Source organism: Myotis daubentonii, chromosome 10, assembly GCF_963259705.1.
Source record: "Myotis daubentonii chromosome 10, mMyoDau2.1, whole genome shotgun sequence".
NCBI classification, from domain to species: Eukaryota; Metazoa; Chordata; class Mammalia; order Chiroptera; family Vespertilionidae; genus Myotis; species Myotis daubentonii.
The window spans coordinates 82529727-82548588 of record NC_081849.1 but is presented as its reverse complement, the minus strand read 5'-3'; the positions used below and the strand labels follow the sequence as shown (position 1 = coordinate 82548588).

The 18862-nt window shown below is 50.7% G+C and overlaps 2 protein-coding genes across 5 annotated transcripts in view; one reads left to right on the top strand and one right to left on the bottom strand.

Annotated features, from left to right (window-relative positions):
- Window positions 1-16148, bottom strand: part of LRRN3 (leucine rich repeat neuronal 3) — a 34082-nt gene extending 17934 nt beyond the window's left edge. The window contains exon 1 of one of the 3 annotated variants that reach the window (XM_059655884.1): window positions 16005-16148. The gene's annotated coding sequence lies outside the window, so the exon portion shown is untranslated. Of the gene's footprint in view, window positions 1-3903; window positions 4241-15704 lie in introns of those variants that run through there. The other 2 variants (XM_059655883.1, XM_059655885.1) reach the window with 2 other exon arrangements.
- Window positions 1-18862, top strand: part of IMMP2L (inner mitochondrial membrane peptidase subunit 2) — a 477803-nt gene that overhangs the window by 236343 nt on the left and 222598 nt on the right. The window lies entirely within an intron of this gene.

Below are 18862 nucleotides of genomic sequence, written 5' to 3'. Positions count from 1 at the left end.
TTCATGAGCATCTGCAAGTCACACTGAAGCTTAACTGTGTCTTCTCTGGTTTAATAGAAACTTTGATTGTTTCCGAGGATTTACACCCAGAGTGATTGTTTTTGCATTTCAATGTAGTAAGAAGTAGATTGAATAAATGCATAACATATTAGAACTGCCATTAAGCAAATGATTCTATGTGGGCCCGTTGAATGAATGTTTTCATTTTTCCTTCTGAGCAAAACACAAATTTCTCCAATTATTTCTAAATTGATTGTTCTCTACTGCTGCCCAAGGAAAAGGGGGGGAATCTATCTGAGTGTTCGTTCCGTTTCCTTAGTGTGATTCGAGGGTGGAGCCGCAGAAGACGCACACGGCATGCAGTCAGACGCTTTCCCTCCACAGCCTGTCAGGGACGCCTCTGTTCGCATCCTGGGTACGTAGGGTTTTCACACACTCAGACTTCAGTTCCTGTTACCTTGTTGCTTATGTTGTAAATCCTGTTGTCTTTTAGCAGCCCTGCCTCACCAGTCCTTTCCCCGGTTGAGTCCCTGCCTCTAGGTAGTGCGCCCCTGCTTAGGCATGGGGTGGAGACAGCCAGCAAGGTTTGCAGGTGGCGGTGGGGAAGACATATCTGACGCGCGTTTTCTGAGTGGGCTGTTTTCTCAGAGAGCTTCCTACACATCACAGAGCTTCCGTAGCGTGGAGACTTCTATCGTGTCAGGGCCCAATAATGGAGCTCTTTCAAGAACAGGGACCTCCCCATCAGACCCGTGTCTGGAGGGTTTAAGGAGCTGTCAAGCTGGCCGTCGAACAAGGAGAGCAATGACCCGAGCTGACCTGGTTGTTTCCAGGGCCTCACATGTCCTACACATTGACCTCCCTTCTTTGAAGTCCTGGACGGGACGTACGTCGGTAGGAGAGGAACATCCTCCCCATTTGATTCAGTGTGGACGTGTGTTGCTGGCTCCACGGTGCACAGACATTGGTAGCAAGATGCGCTCCAGCGCCTTGCACAGCGTCCTGGTGAGCAGCTCCTGTGGGTGCCGCTGCGATTAAGAACACGCTTCCAAGGAACGGCGCGGTCCCCGTTTGTCCCCGGCTCCTGTTTCCAGCCCACGAAGGCGAACTGCCCTGGCTGATGCTTTAAGGGTTGAGCTTTCCATTGACCCATGAACCAGGAGGTCACGGTTTGATTCCAGGTCAGGGCACATGGCCTGGGTTGCAGGCTCCATCCCCAGCAGGGAGTGTGCAGGAGGTAGCCAATCAATGATTTTTTTCTCATCATTACTATTTCTCTCTCCCCCCCCTCCCTCGCTCTCTCCCTCTCCCTTCCTCTCTGAATCAATAAAAATATGTTTTTGAAAAAGAGTTGAGCTCTCAGTGAACTTGGGGGTGTCCCTCACGGGTGGGATACATACATTGGTGAGCAAAACTGGCTGGAAGAGCTGTCGATGATAAGAGTGGGGATGCCGTACAAGACGAGAGCCCTGATGCACTCACGTGACTCAGGCAATTTGTATCCATCTCTCTTCTATTTCCATGGATTTTTCTACCCATTTGTCTAAATTGGTAGTATACATAATAAAAATGCAAATGACAGCACGAGAACCCATTTTTAAAGCTAAGAAAAAATACCCACTGTCAGGAGATTGGTTCTCTCCGGGTGGGGAGGAGCAGTAAAAAAAAGTGCTGTATTTGTGCCTCTTAGGAGGCACTTTGAGGGTGTTTTTCTGGTTTCTCCCAGCAAGCGAAACAGCACGTGGCCGTTGCCACAGCAACCCATTTTTGTGATTTGCAGAATCAGGGTGCAAACCAGATGTAAATTGTCAGGCGGTAAATTTCTGTTGTCGTAGGAGATGGTAACACACGCAGTTTCATTTGGCCAATTTGTATACTTTTGAGGTATTTTGTCCTCCTCTGCTCCTTCCCGCAGGCTGGCCGGAATTAGGGTTGCAGTCTGCGGCTCCATCGTCTGCCGTTTATACCTGAGCTTAACTGGAAAAACCAGCTGTCAGACTCACGGAAGGTTGTTGTTGCAGACAGCAAGGTTACTGCACACCCTGTGCCATTTCTCAGCACATGGACCCAGGGTTTCTTTGGTTCATCTCAGGGGAGGGAACCAAATTAATTGTTTACGGGCACTTTTAGTACCTGTGTTCAGTCTATGGAGACGAGCACATTTCTGTCTCCATGGTCCTTTGCTGTGGAGGTAGAAGGCGCTCTGTCCCAGAGCCTCGGGCGTCCAAGGTCATGCTTCTCCCTGCGTGCCAGCAAGGGGGCCCCAGTTTGTACCCAACTCGCCTCTAAACCTGCAGTACCCGCAGGTCCTCTTTCCTTCTGCATCTTCCTCCCGGGACTGAGACTCTCTGTCCTGTCCCCTCCGCCTGCCTCCCTCCCTCCCTGGGCCCCGCAGTCAGGCCTCTCCCCTGCTGAAGAAATCTGCCCGGATTCCAGGACTAGAGCCTGGGGTTGGTGGACAGACTTTTGTTTTGTTTTGTTTTGTTTTGTTACTCCTCACCTGAGGATAGTTTCCCATTGATTTTTAGAGAGAGTGGAAGGGTGGGGGAGAGACAGAGAGAGACAAACATCCACGTGAGAGAGACATGGATTGGCTGCCCTCCCGCACACGCCCAGACTAAGGCTGGGGATGGAGCCTGCAAGCGGGGTACATGCCCTTGACGGGAATCGAATCCAGGACGCTTCAGTCCCTATGGCCAACGCTCTACCCACTCCGAACCTGCTGGGGCTGGAGTGCATACTTTTCATCCGACAAGTGTCACAACTCACAGTTCCTGAGCACATCCAGGCCTCCTCCCGCCCGGGGCATTTCCTCTCCCCACTAAGCACCCTCCTCTCCCTCAATTTGAACAGATTTCTTCAGCATTTGCTTCAAAACTCTCAAAATACACCAAGTCTAGGTAGGGGGGTTAATGACGAGATGCTCCTGTCCCTTAGCACTACTTGAAACCACCACTGGCCACCAGACGGAGGAGTTCATGTGTGACACCCCTTCTCCTTGTGAAAGGCTGTCAGCACCCACCCGCGGAGTGATGGTGTCAGTTACTAAGCGGACGGATACGGACACTCACAGTCCACAAGCTCTGAGCACTAGCGACGGGTGTGAGGACGCTTCTAGAACCAAGGGCGGCGCTCGGTGGAGCTAAAGCAGGTGACCAAAGGCTGTGTCTCACGGTCTAGGTCCAGGGAAACACCGCATGGCGGCCGGCAGACACACATGTTTGTGGGACAGCAGGGCCCAGGGTGCGGGATGGGGAGATAGAACCGCATGACTCTGTCTCTTCTCTTCCTGGAGTTTTATCGTTTCCAATTGTGCAAAACTCGCTCAAGCTGTGAGAAGTGGAGATGTGTATGTGCAGGAAGGAGAGAGGGGAGGGAGGGAAGGAGGGAGGGAGGGATCTTTCAACCATCGGAGACATTCTCTAGCAAATGTGGCTTTCAAAGAGGCTGCCTGATCGTAGGCCCAAACCCAGGTCAGGGTGGTGTGTGTTATGTTGGGGGGCTGGAATGAAAATGTAGTCTTTCCCCCAAACCCATGTTACAGGGTTACCCCTTCCCTGCGCCCACTGGGCTCCCACCGAACCCAGGGGTTGTTCAGGGCCAAGGCCAGTGCTTCATCCCCTCCTGCTCTCTGGCACGCTCTGCACGGGGTTCGGAGAGGCAGCCTTGTGGCCGGGGGACCAGCGATGGACCTGGTTCTCTCTCTTCCTCCAGCATCGATCCCTCATCTGTTACAAGGCGGGCGATAAGCTTACCTCAGAGGGACCCCAGCCGTGAGATAAAGCAAGGCATTTCAAGCTCTTAATACAAAAAGGAAATGTTCTCAAGATTTCGCTGGAATTGTAGAAGGTGATCGCTCATTGTTCATCACTATCAAATTAATAACAGTCATGACATGCTTACAATTTACTAGACTTTGTGGAGCCTTGAACTTAGTTGGGAGGTGCAGACATGAGAAGAGGAGAAATAGCAGAGCAGAACAGAGCTACTTGCATGGTATTTCACTCTGATTTCCACAGGTGGTTGGAGAGTTTTGCTGGACTAATGGATTTTTTTCTGGTAATTTCTATGAAAATAACTTAAAATGCACTCTAGTGTTTGTCTCCTCAGTTTATGGCGTATCTTAGAAGAAGAAAAACAATTGGAAACCAGGTACAAGTTAGTGTGGCTAGACTTCATTGAAATATGTATAAACTGAACTATTCACAGCTGGCAAATGTTTGTACAAAAGAGTCCAGCATCTTTGTGGGGTGTGGATGCAGGTGTGCATGCGTATTGTGTTAAGTTGGCATTGGACGAGATAGAGTGGTAGGCATCCATTTGTTATCTATAAATCTACACACATGCTAGGACCCGTCTTTGAGATGATAGAATAGGGCAGTTGTCATTTCTTGCGCTATGGTGACGTTTGGGGGAAACCTGGTACAATGTCATTGAAACATTCCGCATCAGTTCTCCCAAGAAGGATTTTTTAAAGGAGAGAAAAATGAGTGCCCTCCCTGTGAGTCGTTATGATAAATGGGCTCTTGATGGTCCTAAAGAAGATCATGTGAGAGTCAGCAATTTTGAATTTTTATTTTAGTGTCTCAGGGCCTTGAGTGCTCATTATTCTATACTGTGCATTCTTCTGGGAAAAACTTACAACAAGGCTTTAATAAAATAAGTATGCAGTGAGATTTATAATTTCAAACGTCGTAATTATTTTGTGTTCGTTAGAAAGCTTCCTATGTCCCCAGCAAAGAGGATTGGGGCAGAGTGGCCTGGAGCCTCTTAAATCAGGTGGAATGGCCAAACAGGAGCATCGATTTCCAATGGGACAGCACGAGATCTGGACCCTTCTGGTCCTATTTTGGATAAATATGAAACTCGCTTTTGGTATGGTGGCCATTTTTTATCAAAATATGATTTTATGGATTTCAGAGAGAGGAAAGGAGAGGGGGAGAGAGAGAGAGAGAGAGAAAGAGAGAGAGAGAGAGAGAGAGAGAGAGAGAGAGAGAGAGAGAGAGACATCAATGTGAGAGAAGCATTGATTGGCTGCCTCCTGCATGCACCTCAACCAGGAATAGAACCCATAACCGGGCGTGTTCCCTGACCGGGAATGGAGCCAGCAGCCCTGGTGCAGGGGACGGCACCCAACCAACTTAGCCTCGTGGGCCAGCCAGTGGTCACTTCCTAATTTGTAGGTTTCCATGCAATACTTCCTATCTCCCTCTCTCTATCTCTCTGTTTCTCTCTCTCTTTCATTTGCCTGATTTAAAAATGAAACAAAACAACTCTTCAGCAGCAGTTACTTTAGGGCACACATTCAAAACCCCAGTTTCGAGAAATTCACATGCTTGGAGCCCAGCAGAAGCAACGCGTTGCTGTCGACAACATGCCAGGCCAAGGGGCATCTTAACAGCCGGGACGCTCTGCACGGGCCCCCAAGACCTCAGCAGCCAGGAGGCCCTACACACACGGGCCGTGGCAGGGAGGCCCTGCCCGCTTCTCCGGGAGGCTGGGCGTGGGAGCCTTTGGTCAGAAAGGCTTGGGCAGGGGCACCCGGTCCTGTCGTTCTGAAGCGCTCGCAGCGCGGTCAGCGTGCTGGGAAATAACCGTGGGCAGGTGTGGCATCACCCAGTTTCTGGTTCCAGTTACGCGCTGAAGAAGGGAGGTCACTTTTGCGCGAGTGACTGGAGGTCTGGAAACCTCTCCGTTGCACGATTCTGGTCTGGCCATTCCAACTCCTCACAACAGCCCACGCACGAAGCCAAGCAGCAGCCAGTGCAGAAGTCACTCATTAGTGAGGCCGGTGGGAGTGGCCCCAGGGGAGTCCACAGGGAGTGTGGGATGGAGTTTGAAAATAGGGGTTTCTGTGGACACTCCTTCTAAGGGTACCTCATCTGAGAGCCAAGAGCCCACTGTGGGTGGTGGACCTGTGTAGACGGGGCCAGGGACGGGGCCACCCTTACCACAGCCTCACAAACAGCCGCTCAGCATCCACGTGGATGTCTCAGCCAGATCCCTCATTTAGCCACGCCCTCGTTCCGATCTTCTTTTGGGGAAACACAACTCAGTACCCTTACTGTAACATTCAAGCAGTTGTTTGTCACAAATAAGTAATTTTCCCTAACGCCAAAACACAACGGCTGATGACGGACAAGGAAGAAGGACTTGAATTTTTAACCACTAGGTCAGAAACTTTGTGCCACCCAAGCAAATGTCATGTAGATCATCACAGATACAGCTTAATAAACTGTGTTTTCATGTTCAATATATGTATATACTAATACACACACACACACACACACACACACACATACAACTTAGACAATGGATATGTTTAGTAAAACTTTTGGGACATAGTGCCTTCAAAAATCTTGGTAGAATGGCACCTGTTAAGATGAGAAAATTAAGATAGACAGATGATAGATAGATATAGATTTAGTTCTATTTGCTGTGTTATACATACATCACTCCTGTCAGTATTTCAAGTGTCTGTTCATTAATTATGGAAGCACCATGGTTACTAGTTAAATAACCGTGATGTGGTATATCTAAATGGTGGGTATATCTATGATATGGTATATCTAACTGAATGGGGTATTATTTTAGGTTATCTTTCCTTTCAAAAGACATTTATGGAAATCTCTATGAAGTTCGGAGTCAGACATTGGTTTATAATTAGACATAATTATGTCCGAAGGGAAGCCCTTAGCCTAAGTGCGGTTAAGGACTCAGCACCTCATTGCCTTCAGGGAGTGTGGCTAGGAGTGGAGGGAGGAGGTAGCGGCTGGGGCGGGCTGGGGCAGATTGGAACTTACAGGTGTTCACCCTCTTTCCTCGGTGCATAAAACATAGGAAATGCCAATGAGTTTCACATATTTCCCAAATATGGTGAGTGGCTTTCAGGGGTGACGGATAGGGCGGAAACGTTTTTTTGTACATGCTCAATTTGCAAGATATTAATGGTAGAGAAACTTCTCTTATTTCATCCCTGATTTCTGTTCCCTCAAGAGCAATAGGATCTGAGATGTTCCTAAGTCCATCTGGAATTCAACCACGATCGCTTTTCTGCACACTGTACCTCTGAATCTTCACAGATGAATGAGAAGTTTAAGTAGCAGGTCCGTGGCTCATCATTTATTGTAGATTAATTGAATTCTGTGAAGTGATCACTGTATTATGAATGGATCGCAATCGGGGTGCCCCGTGTGGTCACCCTGGGGAGTCTGGTGAATTATTACGTAGCTTTCTGGTCTTGGCTGAGGAGCTTACAACTGTAGAAAGAGCCTGTTGTTGGATGTTTCTGCCTAAAAAGTTAAATGCTTCCCAAAGGAGAAGTGTGTGCTAACTCTAAGAAATACGTGATGTGGGAGGCACAGTGGCATGGTTTCAGCAGAATGGGCTTTGGAGTCCGACCTTCCGGGTTCAGGTCAGGATCTGCCATGGGGAGTTGGGCAGATGCTCCCATTCCGTCTCCCTGCCCTCAGGGAGCTGCGATGTTAGATGGCGCGATGTGTGTGAGCACTTAACCAGGGTCCAGGCTGTGATGCATAACTGTTGGTCATGAACTTCTTTTTCTCTTCCTCTTCATCCTCCTCCTCCCCCTCCCCCTCCCCTCCCCTCCCCCTCCCCCTCCCCTCCTCCTCCTCCTTGTTGTATGTGACTATAAGAAGTAGCAGGAAAAAAAAACAATCTAAAAGTTTAACTTGAAATTATACGTATTCTTCTTTATTCCTTGCATGTGCTGAGTTAACACAGACACTTTAATCACCTTCAACTTGAATTTTACTTTTCAGTTGCCTAATGATTTACAATTTAAAAAACAACCACCACCTTCAATCTGAAAAGAGAAGGTATATGGATACCCACTCTCTAAACCCCACTCAGCAACATCCCGGCCTTCATGTTACATTCGGCGTTTGGCATGTAGGACAGTCCATGTGGAGGCCGTCCTGAGAGCTGTTTGAGGGGGTCACCCGGGGAGGGACACTGGGGTCCTCACCCAGCCGGGGTGGGACCTGGGGCGGAAGTTTGAGTCTGCTCAGCACGGTCAGTGGGAGCAGGGCTTACAGCTCCATCATTTAAGGTTGCTGAGCCCGGAGCTTATTAATACTCAGCAGGGTTGATGGATTGTCTTGAAACTTAATGATCCTACGAGCAGTGAAATACCCAGACTCCCTGTAATTCCTTGTTTAAAGGAGCATCACGAGGAAAGAAAGGGCCCACAGGGGGGAAGTGCACCCACAGAGGGACTGTAAGGTCTCAGGTAGGGAAATGAGGCCTACGAGCTGCCCCTTGCTTTTCCCCTTGTGCGGTTACTGCATAAGTAAGTCATCTCTCTTCTCTTGGAAACAACTAGAAAGGAAGAGACAAGTGGAGCCTACAAAGAGATGATGTCCCGGGATGAGCACAGTGATGAGTGGGGTGAGTGCATTTTGATGGAGATCCTGGCTCCCGGGAGGCCGTGTGGACTGGCCCGGCAGGCAGCACCCACAAGAGGCAGGGCCACCCTGTGCAAAGGCTTCTTAGGAGCCACCCCCAGGTTCCTCCTCCTCCGCTGCCTGGAATTAGTTGAAACAGGTTGCTTTTTTTTCTGTGAGCCTGGTTTGCCTCCTTGTTAAGCCGGGTTAAGAAGATTCCTACTTCATATGCTCCTTCGGAGGAGTCGATGAGAAAATGCATGGGACCGTGTGCTCAGCTCAAGGTCCGGCACAGCAAATGCTCGTATGTAAGACGAAACTGCTGATGTTATGCTCATTCCCTTGGCCGGTGAAGGGCGGGCTACGAGGGATCACGTGACCTGAACTCTTAAGGTCTCTGCTGACAGTAGTGCATGGCATCCAACATTTCATTCTTCATCCCTGTGACCCCTTGGTCCAGCAGCAGGCGCTGTGGCGCAGGTTAGAATGTAAACGGAAGGTGAGGCTCTGATATTTACATGGGATTTGCTTGCTCAGAACCGGAAATGGCAGTTTGGTAAATGCCTCCCTGATTTCACGGTTAGCCGAGCACCACCTCTGACACACGGAGCAGCTGCGGTGTTTGTGCAAAAGACGCCTGGGCGGTAAGGCCCAGTGAGAGGAACAGACAGTCCGTGTTTCCCAAGCGAATGGGCCCGGCCGCTCACAGAAGGCGATGACGTGCGGGGGGAAGACAGTCCACGCTCATCTTACGGGGACATTTCCTGTGCTTTTCACTCAGGACTTCGCAGGAAAAGAGCTCCCGGGTTCCGGAAGTGCTCAGAACATACTCGTTTTTCACATGGCGAGAGCCTTGGCGGTCGCTTCCCATCGGATTGTGCTTTCTCTTAAATGACCCAGCAGCGAGCCCCAGGCTCAGTCCCACATGTCTTCCCCTCACTGTCTGGTCCTCAGGGCCCTAGACCTGGGCAGTGTGAGGCCAATGACCGTGGCCTTCGGAGAAATCAGAATGTGGTCTGTCTCTAGAGGTACCTGGGAATCACTAAGCTTTCTATACGGACCACTGCGGTCCATGTGCCCTTTGCAGAATATGCTGAGTTTGGTGTTTCTGAGGGACCGGTTTCTGATGAGAACAGAATGAAATGGAGAGCCCGAGGCCCTGCCAGCGAACAGTGAGACCAGGATGTCCTGGGCGTCAGGACAGCGATGAGGAGACTACCCTAATGACTAAAGGCCCAGAGGAACTGTGTCTCTGAAAATGCACAGCTGTTTCTAACATTTTATGAGGTTTTACTTATTTTTTTCTTAACAAAAGTAAACTGTGAATTAGCTGACAATGTCACCTAAATGCCTTGACCTATCGGTGTTACGAGACTGAGAACGAGCATGCAGCCAGGTTTACACCAGCGGAATGAATCTGCTAAAATGTTTGCCTTTGGTTTTTTATAGTCATCGTATTAATTTTGTAATTAGTTAGAGAAAATTTCTCAGAAGCACAAATCAGTCCTGTCTACCGCAACGAAAATGAGGCCTAAGTATCTCCTGCAGGTCAAATGCCCATAGTGTTGATGTCGTTGCTAAGTGTGGCCGGTTCCGAGTCTTCCTGAATGAAGGCCATTGGTGGCCCTGGCCCATGAGCAGGCTCGGTCCCGGGAGTGGCTGCTTTGTGAGGTCAGGAATCATCTGCCCTCCCCCTATTCCTCGGGGAATTAAATTCCAGGGTTTCAGGCCTCTGGCATGTGTAGAAAATGCTGCCTGTTGATGCTAAGCCTTTGACCTTTAACCGGTGGTTCAGTGGGTCTTGGGGGTGGGGGTCTGGGCCTTTAAATGCGGACCTGGAACAATGGTGGTGTCTACCCTGCTGCCTAAACAGCGTGGCCGGTCCCTGTGGGAGTAAAGCTTGAGGCGGCAGCCGGAAGGACATGTGTCTGAGGACAGTATGCTCTGGAAAGACGAAGGCCTCCCCTAGCAGGGCTCTCCGGAAACGGGAACAGATTTACGGGCGCGGAGGCCTTTGTAGGTCATTTTCTCCCCAGGACTGACAAGCCGGGAGGGAGATGCCCAGGAGAGGGCCTTAGGCTGGCACTTCATTTATGGGCGGGACTTCAGGTGACTGAGGACTTGGCTCAGCACCTCCCGGCCGCCTGGAGTGAGCCCGGGTTGTCTCCTGGCCCCATCTTGCCCATCTTTCGGGAGACCTTTGCCGAGTATCTGTTTATCGGAGTGCGAATGCTGTCAGACAAACATATGGGTGAGGAGGTAGGAGAACACGCAGTCATTCTCTCCAAGAATAGATGGTGGTTGTGTCTGTCATGTTTAACGCGGGCACGTCATTCGCCGGGGGTTAAATTAAGAAGTGCAGATTTTTCTTGTGAAAACCTACCCACATGGAGTGTGTATGGCATGAAGGAAGTGCTGGGAGTTGGGGAAAAGGGACTGGATCTTCACTCACAGGCTCCCAAAGAGCCAGGCAGTGCCACGGTCAGTGCCGTGCCCGGCATTGGAGTCAGGGGGCCTCATGCCCCCCATGTCAGCCCTCTAACCCCGAGCCTCCTTCTCCAGTCTCCAAACACAGGTGACTGTCACCATACCCCCCACCAGGTGGTGGTGAGAAGCAAATGTCATTGTTGAAAAAGTCCATGTGAACGATATGGTCCCACGCCCTGGCCAGGTGGGGTCAGTGGTTAGAGCGCCACCCATGGACGGGAGGGTCAGGGGTTCGATTCCTGGTCAAGGACACGTACCCTGGTTGCAGGTTCCCCAGCCCCAGTAGGAGCATGTGCAGGAGGCAGCCAATCACTATCTCTCTCTCTCTCTCACATTGATGTGTCTCTCTCTCCCCCTCCTCCCTCCCTTCCACTCTCTCTCTAGAAATTAATGGGGAAAATACCCTCGGGTGAGGATAAATCACACACAGAACGGTATAGCTCCCAATAGGCATTCACAATGACGCTGTTAATTTTTGTACCCTCTTTCCTTCCCCCAAGTTTTTGCGTCAGTTAATTACTATCATCTTAAGCAAAATTTGGGGAGCACTTTTAAAAACAGGGAGACATTTGCCAGTGAGAAAAAATAGGGCTGAGAAATTAAGGAGGTGCCTACAAAGGCTGTCCCTCCACATTTGGAAATGAAAGGGCAGGGTGGGGTGGGGCAGAGAGAGGGAGGGGGACGCCATCCCTAGGTCGCAATGAGTGTGAGCGCGGGTCCTGAGGATGGACCTTGTGTATGAAGAGGGCACAGTGGGTGCCTTCAAACATCACAGCGGACCCCCCTCATCAGTCATGGTGTGGGGGGTCGTCAGAGCCCTGGACGGACTTGCAGTAGATGGTCAGTAGCTGAATCTCTGTGGGTTACTGACAGCAGGATTTTTAAAAAATATATTTTATTGATTTTTTTACAGAGAGGAAGGGAGAGGGATAGAGAGTTAGAAACATCAATGAGAGAGAAACATCGATCAGCTGCCTCCTGTACACCTCCTACAGGGGACGTGCCCGCAACCAAGGTACATGCCCCTGACCAGAATCGAACCTGGGACCCTTCAGTCCTCAGGCCAATGCTCTATCCACTGAGCCAAACCGGTTCGGGCTGATAGCAGTATTATTACTCAGGTGTTTTAAGAACAGGACAAAGCTCTCATTACAGAATATATCCAAAAGATGAATTACAGGTGTGTGTGATTTGGATGTTATATACTCAACAAATCTGGAAAGACATTTCCTATGTATTTTATTTTATTTTGGTACATATCATTTCGCTTCCCCCATCTTTAAAAAAACAAACGAAACAAAAACTATCTTTGAAAAACTGAGTAGGCAGAGTTTTAGTGGGGTGCACTCTAAAGCGTCCTGCCCAGGCCTCCAAGATAAAGCTGTGTATTTGGGGCAAGGATGGTAAAGGCTCTGGGCCTCGGTTTCCCACCTGTGAAATGGGCTCTCAGACTGCCCACGCGAGGCCCCCTTCAACACCAACATCCCGTTATTCAATGAAAACACCTTCCCCTTCATCGCTCCCTACGCTGAAGCTGTGTAATGTGCTCTTATGAATTACAGCTTTAAAAATATAGCCCTCCGTCATCACGGCCTAAAGATAAACATCACAGTGAATGGTTACATGCAAACCTGACAATTATGCAAAAATAGTGGATGGCTTGGCGGGTGCCATGCTGCTCCCCTGAGATTCGAGATGAGCCTGTGTGCCCTTTGCTGACTGCATGGAACGGCCTCTACACGGCGCCTGCTGAGACCTTCTCGACCCTCCCAACAGGTTCAAGAGAACATTGCCATCCGCCTGGGGCTTTCCCTGCCCTCTGGCACCACCTACTTGCTCTGTATTAGAATTTGATTTCCCTGTACATTTCGGCTGAAGGGGTGACTGTGATCCTGCTCTACTTCCTGGAGGCCTCAGCAGACCTCACTGTATCAGAGGGAGGCGGGAGGGGCTCCCTGGCCCCATGTGGGATGCATGTCCCGTGGCTGCAGGCGGTGCTGCCCTGGTCTCGCTGCACGGCCAGTGTCGGAGCCTCACCTGTGACAGCGCTCACAGCTCCTCCAGTGCCTGGCCGCACCGCCACCCCGGGTTGCACAGGTGGCTGCACCTCAGAACCAGGCCTCCCGGGAGCACTATAGGGCTGCAGGCCCGCCCAGTGCTTCCCCAGACTGGCTGGAGCTCTCACAGTTTCAGTGATTCTCTGGGGGCACCCTTCCCCAGGCTGCAGGGAGGGCCCATTTCTCCCAGGCTGTTAGCGTCTGTGCATGATCTCGTTCCCATTCCCCAGCACACACCTCGTCTCCGACCATCTTCAGGGGCTGCCAGTTCAGTCATAATGTTTACCGTACAGAAGCGTTACTTTCTAACTCAGTACTAAGCCTTTCCGATCAACTTATTTAGTTTGCAATAAATACCACAATGCCACATCACCTAGGAATTTCACGCCAGAAAAAAAATTAGGGTGAGGGTAAGGGAAAGTTAAACATCAAACTCATTTGTGGTTAAAGGAGGGGGTGGGGCGCAGTAGGTGTAAAAAAGACCAAAGAAAGAACAAAATACAGTCAGTGAATCCTAAGCCGACCGCCTTTCCCTTCCATCCCTACGTTGCCGGATTAGGAAGCTGGTCACACTGTCTGTTGAGCCATTAACAGCAACAGCCAGGACCAAACAAAAAATCCAAGTCCCACCCACTCGTCCGTATTCTAACTCAGCATGTTGCCTGTGACTAGGCACTCCCTGAAGAGATGGCCCTTTAAGCTTGTCTTGCTGAAAGCTATTATTTATGGCAAAGCCACGCGACAGGGGGGTGGGCCAAGGTTACGTCTTCCGGGCATGCTCACCTGTCCATCACCTGGCCTGGGTGGGTGTGGATCAGCTCACCAGGCTCCGGGCACACACCAGGTGACAGCCCCGGGGCCTGGACCCAGCGTTTCTCAGACTCCAGCGGACACACTGTGGACCTCTGTAATCCACAGGCTATGGATGTGGCTTTCCCTGGGTTAGGGGTCGAGTCTGCTGTTCTGGGGGGCGTCGATTGCCATTTCATAATGGGCCGGGCAGGGTCTCAGAGTGTGTGTTTGGGACTAAAAGTTTCCAGGACAAAGCTCCGAGACACCCCGTCAGTGCTGCAGTGCTGCGTCTGCACCAGGCCGCCCGCCTGGGGAGGGCCTGTCTCCCTCGCCAGTCCTCTGGGTCCGCAGCACTTGGGGGGACGGCAGCAGAGCCAGTGCACACGGCTTCCCTGGGCCAGAGGCAGCAAGTCCTCCTGTGCCTCCTGTGGATGATGTGTGCCTGAGGCAGAGCGAGCCTGCACCGCCCGCCCAGCTCAGCGCGTTCATGCTCATCTGTCACCGAGAGAGGAACCCTGGCCTTAAACTCGCTCATTCCGCGCTCAGCTCGGGAAACTGGGGAAATGGAAGCCGCTGGCACCCTGTCAGGCCTGCTTACCGCCGCCGTTAACAAAGGTCACCGCAATTAATTGTCTCCTTACATTACATATTGTACGCCAGCCGGTGTGTTTTTTTGACACATTTACCGGAAAGTGGCAGGATCTAAGTGGCTGGTTATTATCGGTTGGTTTTTCGGGCTCCTCTCAAAAACCGGGGAGCCAATGACAACTCTGAAAGCGCAGCTGCAGGAAAAACATCTCCTGCGGTTTGAAGGAAGCGACCTAATGAACTGGGGGCGAGAGGGGCGAGAGGGGGGGCGGCCAGGCTCCTGTCTGCAGGGCCGTAAGGGGGCGGTGAGCACCCGCGATCGGCGCCTCTCTCTGAAAGCCGGTTCCTTTTACGAGCCTGGAAGTACCCATTCGCCCCAGGAATCACGCTCCATGGAAGCGCATGGTTTCGGGAGAGTAAGTCTGTGTTTGCCTCTGAAGCTCAGGAGGAGCCATGTCCGTCACAGGACCCGGCCCGTGTTCTAGGGGACACTTCCAGGCCTCCCTCCCTCATTTTCTCACGATCCCCCTTCTCCCCGGTCAGGGGGGCTCTGCGCCTGTCGCCAAGCCTGCCTTCCCTGGAGCCGAGGCCGGAAACAAGGACATATTGTTAAAAACGAGTCCACGGGGAACTCGGCCGCCCAGCGCAGTCCCAGCAGAGGGAGCGCAGCCGCGCCGGAGCTCGCCGGCCTCGGAAACGGAACTGGACCGGCGTTCCAGCCGCCGCGGGGCTGCTCCCCCAGAAGGGAACAGCCCCCAGAAGGGAACGGGACTCCCGCTGCCCCCTCCCCAGCGAGGGCCTGGTACGGGGCAGCCATTTACTGATCCCTCGGGCAGCCTGGCAGGCAGGCAGGCACTGGGACCCCTTCCCCACTCGGCTCCGTGGTGCCAGCCCCGGACTTCCAGCAGCCGCTGCCTCCATCCGCATCCCCCAGCGAAAGCGAGGAAAATGCCCCGTTTGGGGGATGGGCGCGAACCACAGAATGGTGTGTGCTCCGCTTTTCCTCGCAAAGAATGCGAAGAAGGGGGAAGCCCGCCGGCTCCCTGCCCCCCCTCTCCTCTCTCCTCTGTCCCCGCTCCCTCCTCGCTCTCCCTGCCTCCCTCGCCCCAGCCCTGCCCGCCTCTTGCACTGGCTGCCTCCGAGGGGTTCCGCTGGGAGACCTGCGGGAGCAGCCAGCACAGGGCCAGGCAGGCTCGGCGCCCGCCCCGGGCTTCTGCGTCTCCATTTCTGCCCAAAAGTCAAAGAGAAGGGAAAAAGGCTCTTAGAATTGCGACCGGAAGAAAACATCACAGCAGAATGGACCGCGGAGTGAACGCACCCGCGGAGCCCGGAGCCAGCAGCGGCGCGAACCCCGAAAGGCGCGCGTGAAACTTACCTGGCGCCGCGGCCCTGCCCGCGCAGCCCCCGTCCCCGCGTGTGCTCGCCGGCCTCGGGCGGGAATCACATGGTGGTGCGGGGAGAGGTGCGGGTGTAGCGGCGTCTCCGCCGCACGGGCTGGAGGTGTGCGCGCCCCCGGCTCCCTCCGCGGGCTCCGAGGGGGAGGGCGGCGGCGGCTCGGCCCCTCCGGGCAGCGCCCTCAGCGCGCAGGCTGGGGCTCACCGTCCAGGGCGGGCAGCGCCCGGGCGCCCGCGCGCCGGCCCCGCGTGCCCATGGCGGCTAGTGGCGCATCGCTCACCCCATCAGCTGTCACACCGACTGGGCACCGCCCGCTCCGCGCCCCTTAATAACCGAGCGCCCTCCGCTCCCGGGAGGAGCCAATCGCTCGGGCGGCCGGGAGGGAGCGCTCGCAGCTGCGCCCGTCTGGTTGGCTGAAGCGACCTGTCTGTCCTGTGCCTCCGCTGCTTAGGATACAAATAAATGAAACAGGTTTGCACATTTCCCCAGGACCGGCCCCCTCCCTCCCTGCCTCCCTCCCTCTCTTCTTTCTATCCTTCCTTTTTTTTTTTTTTGAGGGGGAGGAATTTTTGGACAAGTTTCCCCATTTTTTTAGGTTATCAGGCTTTCAGAGAAACTGTTTTCTCCCTGAAAATAGCAGGGCGCACTCCTTAGGAGAATTTCCCAAATGTTAAGAACACCGGGGCGGGGGCGGGGCAGGAGGGGGCGGGGGGGGGGCCCTCAGAGCCTCCCACTCCGCCGCCCGTGGAGCTCACCAGGGCCCCATCATGCAGGAAGGGCTGCCTGCAACTGTGAGTGGCATTTGCGTCGCTATAGGTCCTACTTAAGTGGGCATATTGCTTGCTGTTCAGTAACATTTTTCTTTGAAGCAATGGCATTTCTTATCTGGATTGACAGATTTTTAAAATAACGCACACATTCTTTGCTTCTCTTTATAACTCACAAACATTGGCATATGAAGGGGGTGTTTTGAAAAATATGTATTTCCAATTACATTCACTTACTTCTCCTTATGGGATGCAAGTAATCTGCCAGCCGCATCCGCGTGGGTGCATGTGTTGGTGGTGGTGGTGGTGTGTGTGTGTGTGTGTGTGTGTGTGTGTGTGTGTGTGTGTGTGTGTGTGTGTGTTGGGGCGCATGTTTTACTCTTCGGGGGCAGTGTTTCAACTGTAACATATTAAATACTCAAGAAAGCAATTTTTCTTCATTCTTAGACCTATTGACTCTGATGTACATTTTCCTGGAAAATATACAATGTGCACTACATAAGGAAAACATTTTTTGAGTTATCAGAAATTGGGAAAAGAAACCCAGAAAAGCATAGCCGTGTATATTTCTGAAAGAACACCTGTGAGTAAATAGACAGCAATTTTTTAAAATGCGTGTTTTATAACCTCAATTAGTAATTAGTATAGTAGAGAAACATGTTATTGAGAAGAACAGAACATAGGATTAATTTATCAACAGGTCAAAAATAGGCTAAATACATGATCCAGCCCTAGTTTTGAGAGACTGCCCTCTAGTGGAGTAAAAAGGAGTGACATGTTCATATTAGATTTTCTGGGGGGAAAGAAAAGCTTTGCCATCTAATTGCTCCTCAAGTGTTTATTGAAATGACATAGACCAGTCGCTTGCGGGTAGAGTATCATAATACAGGAAATTAAAAAAACAACATAGTTTTGTTTCTGACAGCTAAATATTTTTGCCCTGTGGTTTTCTTTAAAAAGTTCCCAAATGCTTTATATTTTCCTTATTGAAAAATGTGTTCAAATAGTTTCTAAACTTTGGAATAGAAATAAATTCAAGAGAAAAGTAGCGTCTTGATTAATCTAATAATACTTATTCCAGACAGTGTAAGCTTTTATTTTTTACTTGACACTGTAGGTTTTACTCTGTAAATGTTAGGGGTCTGTGGTCGAATGCTGGGATGTGGCCATGGAGTGTCCACATATAGTTCAATGTCCTTGTGATGAAAGAAATCATCATTCTTACTCCCCCACTTTTACTCTTTCCAGCTCCCACTTCTTGCATATTTCAAATCATTTCAACACTGGCAGGATTTTATTTCCACGTATGAAATAATTATATAGAAATTGTGATAATTATTTGAAAAAAGTTTTCATTTTCTGCCATTGGGTCCTTAAGCAGTTCATTCTGGTTGATTGGTGTTGACTGTGTAATTGGCAAACCGGTAATCAAAGCAGTTATATGCGCTCCCGTAATGAAGGTAAATGGTGATAATCAGACAGAGAGACGAGTAAACTACTTTCTTGGCTTATAAATGAAACCAACAATCATACCTAATATTTAAAATTTCAGTCTCTTTTGGAAATCAAAGAAAATATCTAAGTTTTAACTTAGTGAGAGTTGAATATTTTAAATGCTCCCTAATGCCATATCGTAGGAAGTTGTTTTATCTAAATGGCTACCTTTTTGGCATATGGGGATGCGATTGCTTTTCTTGCAATTGTCTTTGTGTTATAGACATATACTAGTATATGATAAATTCAAAAGACTTCATATTCATTTTTATAAGTTAAACATCATGGACTGTTAGAAGTGAGGTTGCAGTGTGAGAGAGGTTTTTTGATTATGGTTTCCTTCTTTGGCTACCAGAGCCTCTGCAGCGCAGTGGAAATCGGTGTTTCAGGTGATTTTCAATGATCCTTCAGGTCTGTCAGTTACTGGAAATATGAAAAGTGACTCTCCAAAAAGATCCGTTAAAAACTCTCTGAGTTATCACATCTTAACGAAGCACCACATGAAGACATTCCATTGTGACTGAATGTGGTTTTCAGGGCTTTTGAATTTGTACCGTTGTAAATGGTCATCGAACTAAAACCGCAGAACCTTCAAACCCTCGTGTCCCGAGTCCTAAAAGGTCAGGAGACCCAGGTGCACAGCTGGTGGAGGGAGCGGGCCCAAGAGCCGACATCCTCCATGACTTTTCCCACCACAGCACCCCTCACCTGCCGGGTCACGGAGAGATCCCCGCTTTCACTTCTGTTCTTCCCGCCCCCTTTTTTCTTACTTTCTCGAGCTTTTTCTTTAGCATCTATTAACACTTTAGGGAAGATCACCCTTGGAAACGCACGGTAACACATGGATGTCCCCATCAGCTGCCTTGTTGCTAGTCGG